Source organism: Ambystoma mexicanum, chromosome 6q, assembly GCF_040938575.1.
Source record: "Ambystoma mexicanum isolate Mex_15411 chromosome 6q, UKY_AmexF1_1, whole genome shotgun sequence".
In the NCBI taxonomy this organism is placed as follows: Eukaryota; Metazoa; Chordata; class Amphibia; order Caudata; family Ambystomatidae; genus Ambystoma; species Ambystoma mexicanum.
In genome coordinates this window covers 95,971,505-95,985,821 of record NC_090937.1, presented here as the reverse complement: position 1 = coordinate 95,985,821, position 14,317 = coordinate 95,971,505, and the positions used below count along the sequence as shown (strand labels likewise).

Below are 14,317 nucleotides of genomic sequence, written 5' to 3'. Positions count from 1 at the left end.
TTTCTGGTGTTCTTTGTCTCCTGAGGAGAAGCTTGGTGATATGTAGATGTTTAGGCTTTATCATTCTTATTGGATTCTGTTTTTTTGCTGCTTTTATTATTTGCATCACAGGTTGGTGCCTCAGTTTTACAATGTCCTCCCTTTCTTCGTACCACATGTCCTCTTTGTATTTCCATAGGTTTTTCAAAGAACAGTTGCATGGCTTTGGTATTCGTTTTTCCAGAAATGACATAACATTGTCCCCTTTCCATTTTCTCAGTAAACTCAAAAAATGAATTTTGTTGTGTCTGCTTCTGTCCTCCAAGTCTGCCTGGGTTGTTTATAACTCGCCTATTTGTTGTTGTGATGAATAAATATGATCTACCGACTCTTCAAACGTATTAATCCTAGGTTTGGCATCTGTCCATGAACCTTTGTTTTTCAGTTTTGAGGGTAACTATTTCCGTTAGAGTCTCTTTCGTTTCCAGAGCCACATCGTTCATTGTGGTTCTCAAGAGAGCCATTTGATGTATTAATAATTCCATATAGAAGAATCAGCTACAGTGGAGCCCGTGGCATGTATCACCTTAGTATGGGCAGACATTCCTCACAAGATTACAGCACATCTGAATCAAATTGGTATGCAGTGATTCTATCGAATAGAAAACAATTACATTTGAAGTAATGAAAAAACTATGAAAACAAAAATAACGAATTTTGGAAAAAACATAAATAGGGTTTGGAGTGGGAAAGGTGGTTTTGGGGTGGGGGAAAAGTATTACAAAAAAAAGGGAGGGCCTTGGGAGTGGGGGGGGGGGTAAAAACAACAACCAAAACATTCGTTATTTTGGTTTTAGTTGTTTTTTATTCATTAAAATTTTATTTGTTGATTTTTCATTCTAGGAAATCACATATAACCATCAAATTGACTATGGGCCTCATTACAACCCTGGCGGTAGCCGTGCCCTTTTTAAGGGCACGGCTGCCGGCGGTAATGATTTTTGCCCTTTTCTGGGACTCGGTAAAAATGAATCCCCATTCCAATTTGAGCCCCATAGGGCTCAATGGGAATGGGCAGGATGCTAACAACGGGCCTGTTAATTACGGGTCCGTTGTTAGCATCCTGGACTGCTTGCGGGACCAGCTAAGGACACCTGGTCTGACCTAATAGGGCAGCCCGTAATGAACGGTGCCGGTCCCATACCGGCACCATTCATTATGGGACCGCCAGGGTCCAAATGAGGCCCTATATTTCAGGAGTAATATCTGTGATGTTTATACACACATGTCTGAGCTTCTTGCTGTAAAATATGGACTGCGTTAAGACTTAATGAGCCAGAAGTTATTTTATGGTACTATGCAATTGTATGTGTCCAAATGTTGTTGGGAGTGGAGTTCCAAAGAAGTGTTTCAGATATGTAGTGTATAACCCATTACTGCTCTACACAAATTACAATAAATTGAAACTAGGTAAATCCAATATGGTTTCCGTAAGTAAGCTTCCATTATAGGTTGTATTGCAGATTAGTGTTCTTTTGATCAATAAGAGATCTGCACATGGCCAGTTAGGTGAATGAGGGAAACAAATGAAAAGAAAGATAAGCAGCAGTTCAGCAACATTTTCTGTATTCTCACATCAGCCACTTATTGGACCAATTCATGGCATTCAACGATCATGCTCCCCAATGCCATGCACATGGACCCACACAGATTAGAGGGCTATCCATCTCTGCACTTGGAGACTCTCCTACATGTTGTAATGCTCCTTAAATGGGGATTAATGGACCCACGAAGGATAGAAGAACAGACTCAGGCAAGGAAAAATCCACAAGATAGGGCAACATATGCGAGCTGTCTCCTCCATGACCACTTGTGCATGTGCCACTCCCTCTGTGATGCATAGCCATTATGTTGAATAGGGAGAATAACTTTAACTTAGTCACTATCAACAACTGGGGCCGGAAGCAAGAGCTTGCCACATTAGTTATAAGGTATCTGTCCCTTTAATGAATGACCAAAGTATAGAAGGAAGTGTTGCTATTACTCCAATGTGCAAAACAACAAATGTCCACAGATTTGTGGAACTCTCCTGTCCCTCGCACACTCAGTTTGTGTTATATAAGGACAAAAAAGATTTTTTGCAAGTATTTAATAAAATAAATATTGATTTCACTATTCACATAGGTAAGATTATTTTTGAATAATATTCCATCATGTATTCAATTTTCAATTTTTCAATGCATAATATAGCAAACAATTTTTTTTTCCGAGAAACTAAATTCATAAATGTCAATTCCCCAAACCATCCTATTTGATTATAGTGCTAGATTCCATAACTATTTGCTCGACGCGTTCTGGGACTATTGTCCCTTCATCAGGAGCTCTTAACTTTCGTGTTAACCTTGTCATTTGATAATATCTGGATGATCTTCACACTCATTGTAATATTCTTAATTTTAGGTTCCTCAATCTTTAATATCTGGTATGTAGTCCACCCACATTTCCTCCTAGAAAGAGTGTAGCAGGTGTATAATAGGATCCTTGAAACAACCCTCCTAGTGGGATATTGGTAGTTTGTGATATCTAGTATCCCTTCAAGGTGTGTTCTTCCCGTGTTTTCTTTTTCACTCTCTGTCAGATCCGATCTGTCCCTCCTTAGTGGTTAAGTCCTATGAAATCAGTCCCTGGAATCAGTCCCTGGTTAAATCTGCATTCTCTTGTTGCAGTATTAGAGGTATGATAGATGGATCAAATCCTTTCGATCTGGAGAGGTTTGTTGTCCCGTTTCGTAGACAGAACCAGGGCGAGATGTTCTCAGGTGAGGCACAGTATTCAGCATTTCCCTTTCATGAAGAACCCTCTACCCAGAGGCAGTTATGGGATATTGCTATCTTTATCCCACTAACCAAGAACACGCCAGGACATATTATCCAACCAGAAGCTCCAGAAAGAGGTTGAAGAAGAGAGGGGTTAAGGGTGAGGTAGGCATGACATGGTATCCCCATTTTCCCTCTGAAAACCAACATAACCATCCCCCAGCTTTTTGTGCTATTGTAAGACATTTCCCCTCATTTCACCTAATTTCACCTGTCACAGTACTGAGACAAGGAAGAGGCGACTAGGAGTAGTGAATACCAATAGGTATTTCCACCACTCTAGTACTGAGATGAGAAAGAAACTGAATGAATACTGTTGAGGAAGTCAGGCATGTCTGACTAATAAATTGACTAAAGGTCAGGCAATTGATCTCAGTGGCCCACACCTGTGGGCCCTTAATATTCCTAGGGAGAATAAGAGGTGGGGCTACATGCCATGGAGAGAGACCTGTGTGAGGCCAGACACCTGTGCGTGTCAGGAGACCTGTGTGAGTCCACAGACCTGTCTGAATCCGCAAACCTGTGCATCAGCAGGGAGAGCAGGGGACTAAACGGGCTGGAGAGAAGCAAGTCAGAGCAAGGACTGGGAGCTATGTGAGCTCGGAGAAGGATAGACACACCTAGGTCGAGTGCCGGCCGTGAGAGGGTCTAAATCTCTGGCCGCGCTCTGGTTGCCAGTAGCAACAGCAGGAGGCTGTGCTCCACCCAAAGCCCACAGCCACTGCAGCAAGCGAGAGAGCGAGGGAAGCTCTTGGTGGACGCTGTGAGGGTGGCAAAGTTTGTGGATCCAGGAGGATTGCAGAAGGAGAATCAACGAAGCTGAGGAGAGCAGTCGCAGATAAGTGAGTGTTACCAAGGGAACACTCTGTCCAGAACACAGTGTATTCTGAGAATGCCCAATGAACTGAAAACTGTGAATCTCAAATGATTTGGAAGTAATTGAGCATAAGTTCTGGATGACGAAGTGAACATTTCTTAATATCGAACACGTGGTGAATATTTGAAAAAGGAAATGTTAAGCAAATGTTAAATACCAAACTGAATGACACCGTTATGGGCAAATCTGCGAGAGAATGAAAGGCAAATGGGAAAGTCCCCATTTAAAAGAACACAAATGTGTAAGAGCCTAACAGAAAGGTGGGGAATAAATAAGACCACAACAAAGTGAATTGGCGAAGTCAAGGGAACTTAATGAATAACTGCCATGTGGCAAGGCTAAAAACTGGCAGAATGTGTGTGACACATTGAGACAAAGCCAAGAGGCTAACTAGGAAAAGCCAAGAGAGTGTGAACCTGCACATACAGCCATCAGGCTGACGAGGAGAATCTAAGTGAATGTGAATCTGCACACAGGGGCAAATTTAGAGGATCCTATGTTGGCTGAAGAACATAGGCTTCCTGGTTGCATGACCTGTGATGGTTGGACCATGTGGCCTGACAAAAGCAATCCAGAAGGAGTGTCAAGTTGACCTAGAGTTGTGTTGAAGTTTTAAACCAAGTATAAATTGATATGTTGGAGTCTTGGGAAAGGGAACCCAGAGGCTTGATGAACTACAATGTTGTCTTGAGGACGAACCTCAAGACCCCTTTTCTTTGGAACTGTGTTGCATTGAACTTGGGGAAGGGAACCCCAAGGAGCTGTGGAACTGTGTGAACTTGGGAAAGGTAATCTCAAGACGTTTGTGGAACTTTCTTGAACTTGGGGAAGGAGAGCTGATATGGAAGCTACGAGCTGGAAGAAGCTCAGAATTATGTTTGATCACTGTTTATTTTATTGTGAATAATCTACACATTGTTTAGCTTTAGTTGTGAGGGCAAGGATAGGTTTTGGACACAAACAGACTTTTAAGTTGAACATTCGTTAGCTTTGTAGGGAAATCCCACCTTAGGGCAAGTTAGGCCTTCAACAATCCTGACATTTCATTTAATAAACCATTTTGTTTTGAACTTTGAATCTGTTGTCTGTGTCTTACTTCATGATGTCTTGACATAATATTATTGTACCACTTATATCTGGGTCTTCAAGTGACACCTGCTCCACTAAACCTAAAGTAATCTTCTGGACAATTTCTTTCTCAACACTCCACATATGTCCTCCTGGGGGTTCACAACTGGTCTATCCTCCCTCTTGTACTCTTTATCTCCTTCAGTTGTGTTCCCTCCTCTTCACTCTCTTTACCTCAACTGCTTCATCATATTCCTCTCTCTTCTCTCTCTCTCTCCAAGTTTGTTCTCCTACTGACAAATGCAGACCAGCTGTGAGCATCTAAGTGTTAAAGTCCAGGGTGTTTTATTATACATACCTACTGATTCCATTTAGTTTTGAACTTTGTAAAAAAAGACCATCCAATCCCAAGAAACAACATTTCCCTTCCTTCTAAATATAAACCACAACATCTACCACCCTAACAAGCATACATTTTACATTTCCAAAGAGACAGGGATCGTAGTCACACAAACCTACGCATCAGAAATACACAGAAAGCTCAAATGGAACAACTGAAATATCTAACAGTAACAAACAATTAATGAATATATGGAATATATAACAGAGAGCTGTATTTCATCTATGGGCTCATTACTCTATGCTTAAACCTAGTCCTCGAGCCTATATTTCATATCTAATCCATACACCCAACAAGGTCCTAAAGTTCAGAAATACACATACCAGGCCTATATGCCCAGAGAGGCCACAACATAGAATATAAAGTCCTTATTACAAACAAGACAACAAGCTAAAAACAAGAATGTGGGAAAATGGGACCCAACTATCACCAACTCCATCCCTATCCTAACCGTCTACCCAAATCTGAAACTTAATAGCAAACCATTCCCTTCATCATGGGAACACAACATTCAACCACCTTGCACAAACAATTCATCCTGCTTCACATACCAAGCGTGTCAAAGTGACAACCTAACTGTTACTGCTGCACTAATTATGTAAGGTGACCAGCAGTGAACTGGGAGTCCCTCTTGGAGAGGGATCCCCAGTATCTGCACTGTCCATAAGTGTTGATCTTGGCCCCATGCAAGGGCTGGGCTATCCTCTGCGACCCCCTCTATTCAATAAGGAAAACACAGGAGCAAAGTGATTTTGAGCCCTTTCTCACAGCATTCTGTACCTGTCCTTGTGAACTGAAAAATCATGCACCCTTTCACCTCTTAGAACCTTTGTCTCTTTGAGTGACCACTGCTTGATTTATTTCTCCCCCATCGCCCATATGCCCAAAGAGAAAGTAACTGCGCTCAATGCTTCCTACATGCACGTTTTTCCCAAGCAGTGTGTGTGGTGATGTAGAGAAGCAGAATGATGTCATATACAATGCAGTATGCAGTTAAAATTCACAGCGTGGATGGGTGATTGGAAAAAGTGAGTGAAGACAACTAGTTCTTATTCTGTTATTCGCCATATTTCTAAACTCCTGCCATTCAACACCAATTTTATTAAACTTTTTTTGTAATTTGCTTTTAGAATCTCAAAGTTGAATCCACAAACAGTAGAACCAGGAACAGACCAGCTACATCTCCTGATATTATATTTGAGTCATCAACAGAGTACACTTGTGACCTGTTAGAAGGGAATTGTCTCAGCCATTCACATCAAATGCCCTGGTAGTAAACCCAGGAGATGTGTAGAAGAGCATTAACCCAACCTCATACATCACAATGCACTCTGCTAGATTTATGTTTCTGCAGGCCTCACTTGCATGGTGTTGGATTGACAAAGTGGAATCAATGTGGCTTTCTGATTTAGCACTCATGGAATCCAGGTCCAAATACTGCCAATGCCTTTTTTGAAAAAGCTGTGTATTGTTTTATTTTGTTAGAGAAGAACAGCATTACAATACACAGACAAAAAACATACTTCATAACTAAAATGTGCACTGCACTTGTTTATAATATAATAGTGTTTCTTGTTTGATTTTGTTTCTGATACTGACTTGCAGCTGCACAGTCCAGTTGGAATTTATTATTTTAGTTCTTACTGTAAGCAGACATCCTCATTTAAATGTGAACTGCACTTTTTTCAGTAAGTCCTCTCGTGTCTCTGTTCCCATCGTGCTGGAAGGCCGCACCTCTTTGATATAGAGATTTTAACCTCCTATAGAGTGCCCACCACCAGCTTTGGTGGTCACTTACAAGGTGTTTGCTACTTTCTGTATGTACGGTGTGACAGAGGCAGGCATCTGACTATGTCAATGAGAGATAGGAACCCTCTCAACCTGGGCAGGAGGTCTACAATGGTGTTTGGCATAGCAAGTCCTGCCCCAGATATGGGTTGAGAATGTTGGGAGGGCCCCAGTCTCTGCACATTCTTGTGCCTGGTTACAGTTCGAGAGTATGACTATCAATCATCAAATCCCTGCCTTACACCGTGCTGGCCAGCAGAATGATGCACCCAACCTGAGAGAAAGAAATGAAGCAAGGAATACAGAGCTGGCAAAACATTGTGCATAACATAGCAAAGAAGCTCCAACTCCACAGAAAATGAACTCTGAAAACTACAATGCTGAAGCTGAGTAGGCCTCATGAACTGCAGGCAGACCCGCAGTGAGAAAGCGGCGAGTAAAGTGAAACAGGGAGTAGATTACAGAGGGGCATGAAGATTACTGTGATGAATCTGTACTGATTCCTCCCAGAAACCTGACCAGAGACCCTTCTGATGAGGCCAGGAAAAGGCAGACGTGTCCTGATCCCGACCCTGTGGGTGGTGTACTGTGGGAGAATCCCATGGAGGGGGAAACCAGGCCAGGAAGACTGAGAAATCCCCCCGTTTAACTTTCCCCATAATCCCACACATTTAATGGCTGTTTACCAAACAGCAGAAGTTAAACGAACTGACTTTGTCGTTGAGGACTACATGTCCCATAATCCCATAAGTACTGGGACGAAGAAGAGGGCTGAAGAGGCATGTTGTAGTAGTAGTCAGGATATAAATCCTAACAGCCCACACCCGAAGGAACCTGCGAGGCATAAAAGGCCCCATTTGGTGTAATCATTTAGAAGGAGCTGGAACTGTGACTGGAGTGTGTGCAGTAGTAGCAGAGACAGAAAGAAGAAGGCACAGAGCTGGAAAAACATGCAGAAATGTGAGAACCAGAGGGACGATGTTATGTGGATGCAGCAGACTTAACCTGCTTGTTCTGAGAGGCTCCTGTTCCTCCAAAATATGAAGTGCAGAGGCTGCGCAGCGGTAGATGCGCAGAGAGGCTTTCTTTCCCTATATGAGCCTGATTGCCATGGTTGCTCTGCAAGAAACGTGTTGAAGACTGAGACGATGGAGCTGTGGGTGAGTTGCAGGTCTCAGGAGCGATAGGGGCTCCTTAATAGAGAAGCTGGATGGGAGACAAATGAGCAGAGGAAGGGTGTGGGTCCCTGTGAAGCCAGAAGCAGTAGAAGTTGTGGCGGCAGTTGTGGATGTCGAGCAACTCGCAGAACAAGGATCAGAGAAGCAGCCGAATCAAACCTGGTATTCTGATTCCTTGCGCAAGCAGTGCCGGCAACAGTAGCCAGTCAAATCTTCACTCGCATAGAAGCACAACGAGCTGAAGTTGTACATGCAGACGTGGTTGCATGTGCCTGATTTTGTTTTCACAGTTAAGAGTGACCTTTACCTCTTTATTGAAACAAACAATCTTTGTTCCTAAAAGAGGTCAAGGGTTTAACTTCTGTATCTGCAGTTGGAGAAAGCACAAGCATTGCCCAAGCCAAGAGTGGTCCCTTATTGATATTGAAAGCATCCTTTCTGTAAGCTAGAAAAAACTGTCTAACAATGACTGTGAGACCAATAAAAGTTCAAACTTGCCTAAGATACAAGTGTGCAAGCATTACCTGAAGCCAGGAGAGTGCCACCAAGGCGTCTGCATAATTATGTGGCTAACAGTGGCAAAGAGGTGAAGGCAAAGTTGGGGAAGGGAAACCTTGCTGCTTATATACAATACTGACGTTGTCATGGTTGTAGACAGGCAAGAGAGGCGAAGAGGCTGCCCCTTTTGAAGATATATTCAGAAGAAAAGTGCCTTGCCTATTCAAAGGTGTTGCAGGGCCTTAATGTGAATCTTGCCAAAACCTGTCTTTAAAATGTAAAGTACTGAAGCTGTGGTGGTATATTTGGGTTCTCGGTGGATGCAAGACTTCAGTAGTTCAAATGAAGTGGAATGCTATGAGGTCAAGGTGAATGTCCTCATGTTAAACTGTGGTAGAAGTGAAGTTGTTGAAAAAGACGCTACAGAACTGGGAAGTCATCCTGACAAATATACCTAATGTGGATGCTAACCTAAATAGGCAAATAATCCATGTTAACCAACATCTTAGTTCCATAAACATTCTAGAAGTTGTATTTATTTTTGAACGGTGTCTTCTTGGATAACTGGAAGTGGTAAAAAGAAGAAAGAAAGAAGAAGAAATGTTGTTGTTGGAACTGTGGTGGACAAATCTATATTAATGTTGACTTTTCAAGAACTGAACCGAGACTGTGCTACCTATGTGGATTCCCTTATTTTCTTTGATGAACATTGAAGATGAGTACATCTTGATTCCTGGGGAAGGGAGTTCACAAAGGTTGCTAAAAGGTTACCAAGATACTGTGAACTTTATTGTTGATGTTAATTGAATTGCCATATATTTTCTTTTGTGTTTGATGTTTAGTGTGAGGGCCAGAACTCCTGTGTTAGAGTATTTCCCCTTAGTTTTGCTAGGTAGGGAAACCCACAGTAGAGTAGGGAAAGTGGGATATTTTGATATAATTTCTACCTTAATAAAATGCCATATGTTGAACAATCATCAGACTTTTGGCCACCTTGCATTGCTGACCCCTCACAGTACAGAGAAAGAGAAGAGTACATGGTAGTAGCATGAGACAATCGGAGAGAGTGAGAGAGACAGAAAGAGTACGAGGGAGTTGTATGAACATTGGAGGGACAGAAGAAGTGAGAGATGGAAAGTATAAAGTGGGTGTAGGAAGGAGTAAATTAGTAGAAGAAGGGAAAGAGAAACAGGGAACATCAGGGAAAGTAACATGAGGGCATACAAGAGGAATGCTAAGTGAAAGGCACCACTTCCCATAGTGAGACACAGAAATTCCTGGGGAGTTAAGATAGGTTTTACCTAGAAGAATCCCAGAGTGAGAGAGTTAGATACGGATGTGGCCTCAAGACATCACATCAGTTAGCATTCTGGATATTAGGGGTTACCTATACCCAGTTGTCAGCCAAGGGGATAGGGAAGCCTGGCATTAGGCCAGTGGTCTTCAAGCTTTTTTGGCATGGCCCCCCCTAAGCAAAATGTGGGAAGGCCGAGCCCCCCCCAAAATTGCCAAATGGACAGTAAGAACAAATGGCTATGAACTATTGCGTGCTGTCACCACACCCTACTCCCAGTATAGTCCCTGGGCTCCTCCACCTTCTTCGATCGCAGTCTCTGGGCTCCCTCATCCTGCTCCTACCCAGTCCCTGGGCTCTCCCAACCACACCACACACCCTGGGCTCTCCCTCACCCTACTCCCACCACTATCCCATGGCTCCTGTCCATCCTGCTCTCACCACAGTCCCTGGGCTCCCCCCACCCTGTTCCCAGCAAAGTCCCAGGGTCAGTGGCAGCTGGAGAACTTTTTAAGTGGAGGGGCATACATTTTATTTATTTATTTGTTTGGGTTATACATAACCTTTACAAAAGCAATTCAATATACAAAAGCAAAACTAGATACATAAAAACAATTCATCTTGTAATTCATAGACAATTTAAATCGCAATTTATATATAGCAGAATACAGAAGATTAAAAGTACAAAAGTTGTATATACAGATACATTCATTATCTGAGGCTATGTCTTCCACAGCAGCCCACCACACCAAACACTAAATATTCACAAAAAATTCAATTCATTTGCTCAGATCGTATGGTGGTACTAACAAGCAGATATTTCTTAAAAATCTAACTAACGCAAACTGCAATGAGAGATCACTCCCATATAGCATTTCGAGCCATAGTCTTTCAAGATCCACATTATCCCTGTTCACAAATTTTAAGAAGTAATGTATACGATCATTTCGCAATGAATCGCAATAGATTAATAGGTGCTGCAGAGTTTCAGATATCCCAGAGATGCCACAGAACCTACACAATGATGGTATTCCACTCCCCCTTTCCTGTAGGTCTGTGATTTCCCTAGTCAGTAACACATTAAATTAAAAACGCATAAATTCATTGCGCCATCTTTTGTCCGGAAATTTAATCAGGTATGGCTCCTTGCTACCACCACTTTTATACCCAGATACCAGTTGCTTATATAATTTGGTTCCTACAACATTAGCGCAGGTAATGTTCCAATCTAATTGCTCCGCGTATTTTTTTGCTTTATTTGGGTTAAATATAAGCATCTCACACGTTCCACCAAATGAAGCTAAGTACGCTAGGGATTCCTTGTTAATTCTTTTAGGAATTCTGAGACATATGTACCAGTTTGTATCCTGTTTCCCAACAAATCATAAATAGTGTCTTTGGAGCTTACAATTAATTTTCTAAATAGGCATACTCTGCACCACATAACCATACTTCTGATGGAACACAGACCCAACTCATAGCGCAACACTTTCGATGGCACGCACTTAAGTAGACATCTAAATGCTGATCTTAATATCTTTGCCTCGTATTTATCTAAGTCCTCAATTGCCCATTTAGGAAAAAGCCATAACCATAGCAGAATTGCGGGATCAAGTTGCATTTATAATATCGCAGGGTTGGTACGAATGAGAATTTCCCATATTTCACATCAATTTTTTTTAAATTAATATTTTGCGCCTTTAGCTTTACATCCAAAAATTGCCTATAATTCTGTTTCCTTTTGTTTCCAAAGATTGGATAGCCCAAATAACACAGATGTGGTTTCACGCACAACTTTTCATGATTCAGAAACCATACTGGATTTCCCCTTGTAATACTACAGTGAAACCGTAGGATTACAGTTTTCTTTGCATTAATCATGAGCGAATTTGCAGCTGTGTAGTCTCTAAATGCCGTTAGTAGATGTTGCAATCCTTGCGGAGTATGATCGAATAACATAAAATCATCCGCGTGGGCAGTCCAGGATACCTCAATTCCCTCAACTGTTGGTGGCCCAAAGGCAACTGACTCTAACACCTTACCAGCATCTGATACATATAAGTTAAATATTGTAGGGGAAAAACACAACCCTGGCGCAGACCGTTTGTAGCATTAACCGCCTGTGACAGTGTTCCTGTATTACTTAGACGAACGTGCAGTTTAGAACCTTCATGCAGCTGGTACAATATTGACAATAGGAAAGATGGCAATCCCATTTGATATAATTTCCCCCAGAAGATACTCCTATCCAGCATGTCGAAAGCCATAGTTAAGTCTATAAATGCTACAAAGACTGGCGCACTTCCTTGTTTCCACATTTTCCACTGCAGAATATTCATTAGTAGCCCCCCTGCATCAGTGCCAACCTTTTTACGGAAACCAAATTGCAACTGGGATAAGATCCTATTTACCTCTGCCCACTCTTGGAAGGTGTTTCAATACCAGTCCAGAGAAAATCTTGGAATCCGCATCCAAGAGTGCAATAGGTCTGTAGTTTGTGGGAGACGACCTATGACCTTTTTTGTAAACTGGCACTATGAGGCAATATGCTATGGGTTCGGGATTACTCGCACCTGGACTATATCATTATAAAGAATGAATAGGATTTTTGCCCAAACATTTACATTGTCCTTAAGAATAATGTTTGCTAACCCATTTGGCCCAGCCGTCTTAGAGTAAGATGCCTTACTTATCAGCAGTTTAATATCATTTTGTTCAAATGGAAAATCCCATGGGTGTTGAATGACCAAATTCGATAATGGAGTTTTGATCTTAGAATGGGCATAAACGATACCAAAATGACCCTTCCACTGCTTTTCCGATATTGCACAGGTTTGCATTTGGGCCTATTGCACGTTACGATTGCTTATTAGGGCCCAAAAAGATCTAGTGGTGGAATCCCTTAAAGCTGCCAACATAGCTTCACCACTCACCTGGTACAACTTTGCTCTATGGGCTTTAATTTGGTTCTTCCATTTATTCTTGATTTTTTTTTTCCAGAGCCTCTCTCTCAGTGTGGGGGTAATTTCTGTGTACGCAGATGTCTCAGTTCCCTAAGGCGGTTATTTTTAGTGTTCTAATTACGACCTCATAAGTATGATGATGCTTTATCTTTCTTAGATTTGTTTAAGATGCAGATACTGTCTGTTTAATAGTAGCTTGTACATAATGATCAAAACTGTCAACACTATACAGCGTTACTTTTTTCCCGAGGCTTGTATTGTGAAAATCAGATTGAAATACAGCATTAACTTATCCACATTATCATTATGCCAAGTAATACAGGTCCCAGATGCATTAACCAAATATGTATTAGTACATGCCCCATATTTCACATCTCCCTCCATCCCTTTAAATTGTACCTCCAAAATCTTGTGATCACTACAATTAGTTCTCCTCGTGCACATTGAACTAGCCAGACCACATAAAGGCAGAGAGAGAAAAATATAGTCAATTTTTGACAAAAACTTGCCATTAAACCATATGGCTGTGTCCATCATGTCCCCCCATAGTTCTGCTGAGTTGATTAATCCCCAGTCTGCAAAAAATTTGTCCCACAGTTGTCCCTGGGCAGTCTTATTTATGTGGTCACCCCTTGTGAGGCAGTATTCTAGTCCAAGGGTTTTTTTCCCTCCCTTGCATGTAGGTATTTTGACATTGAAACCCCCGGAACTATCAACATCACCTCTGGGTGGAGTAAGTAAGCTTCTTCTATGATTGCCCCGAGTAGTTCTAAAGAATCTGTCAAATGATTTTTTACATTCCACAGTAGATATTAACCAGAAAATAACAAAAACCAGCACAGTTCGTAAGCTTGAGTAGGGCAGCAAGGCACCATTTTGATAGTCTAAAGATTTTTATTAGGATGGGTCCCCAATCAACATGTACAGCGATAGCCAGACCCCCGGAAGGCCTACCCAATTTCCCCTGTCTCGCAAATTCCGAATACACAACAAAACCATCTAGGACACATGGAGAAATGAACCAAGTTTCCTGCAAACAAAAGAAGGTGCATTTGGATAGCATAAAACAGATTTCAGGAGAATTTTTTAAAAACCAATGACCCCTCATGTTCCAGGACACTAGGGTAAAAGTACCTAAGTTATTAACTATTCGGTTTTAGACCCTTTAGCTGCACAATAGAATCTCGTAGGGTCAAAGCTAACCACCGTAAACTAGAATCATTTGAATCACCATCATTCTGTTTCTGTAGCTTACTGGTTAACCTCTTGGGCTATTCCATACCTCTGCCTTTTAAAACAGGCAGGTCCTGGCCTCCATCATCATTTTGCATAAGTCTACTATAATTGCAGACATCATAGCCAAACTGATAGAATGATTCTGCCTCTCGTAGTACAG

The 14,317-nt window shown here is 41.7% G+C and overlaps 1 protein-coding gene across 2 annotated transcripts in view; it reads right to left on the bottom strand.

Moving 5' to 3' along the window:
* The window catches only part of LOC138515804 (broad substrate specificity ATP-binding cassette transporter ABCG2-like), a 961,595-nt gene that overhangs the window by 341,164 nt on the left and 606,114 nt on the right, over positions 1-14,317 (bottom strand). The gene's annotated exons all lie outside the window — the stretch shown is intronic.